Source organism: Centrocercus urophasianus, unplaced genomic scaffold, assembly GCF_019232065.1.
Source record: "Centrocercus urophasianus isolate 14NV4802_14NV808 unplaced genomic scaffold, USGS_Curo_1.0 seq_476, whole genome shotgun sequence".
Lineage (NCBI taxonomy): Eukaryota > Metazoa > Chordata > Aves > Galliformes > Phasianidae > Centrocercus > Centrocercus urophasianus.
In genome coordinates, this window is record NW_024885062.1 from 30,390 (window position 1) to 31,025 (window position 636).

The window sequence follows — 636 nt, forward strand, 5'->3', positions numbered from 1 at the left end:
CCCCCCCCCGCCTCCATCCCGGCCCCACCGTGCCCCCCAACCCGGCTCCCGTGCCCCGTTACCGTCAGAGAACGATCCGGGCCGGTTCCGGTCGCTGCGGTGCGGGGCGCTCCGGGCCGCCCCCCCCGGGCCGCCCCCCCCCGTGCGCGGCCAGTGTGGGGAAGGGGGGGGTGAGCGAGCGGAAAAACCACGGGAAGGTCCGAAAAATTATAAAAAATAAGGTCCAAATACGGGGGAAAAAAAAAAAAAAATACGGTCCGGATGGGAAAAAATGGTCCAAAGAGGGAAAAACGCAGTCCGAATCGGGAGAAAATACGGTCCGAATAGAGGAAAAAAATATATATCAGAGGTCCAAATGGAAGATAAAAATATTCAAGGTCCAAATAAGAAATCGAAAATTTAAAGGTCCAAATAGGGAAAAAAAAAATAAAAATTAAAGGTCCAAATAGGAGGAAAATAGGAACAGACGTGAAGCCGGTTCACAGGGCGGAGGGAGCCCCGGGAGCGGCGGGCGGCAGGGCCATGGCATCGCGGTTCTCCTCCTCCTGCCGTCCTTTGTGCGCGGCGCCGGGTGCCGCGGCCGCTCAGCGCTCCATGGCGGCGGGGCCGGGCCGGGCTGTGCGCGGGGCGCGGCCC

At 59.6% G+C, this 636-nt stretch overlaps 1 protein-coding gene across 1 annotated transcript in view; it reads right to left on the reverse strand.

Moving 5' to 3' along the window:
• The window catches only part of FAM222A (family with sequence similarity 222 member A), a 23,246-nt gene extending 23,164 nt beyond the window's left edge, over nucleotides 1-82 (reverse strand). The window contains exon 1 of the mRNA XM_042834570.1: nucleotides 63-82. The gene's annotated coding sequence lies outside the window, so the exon portion shown is untranslated. The remainder of the gene's footprint in view (nucleotides 1-62) is intronic.
• Between the last annotated feature and the right edge of the window lie 554 nt (nucleotides 83-636).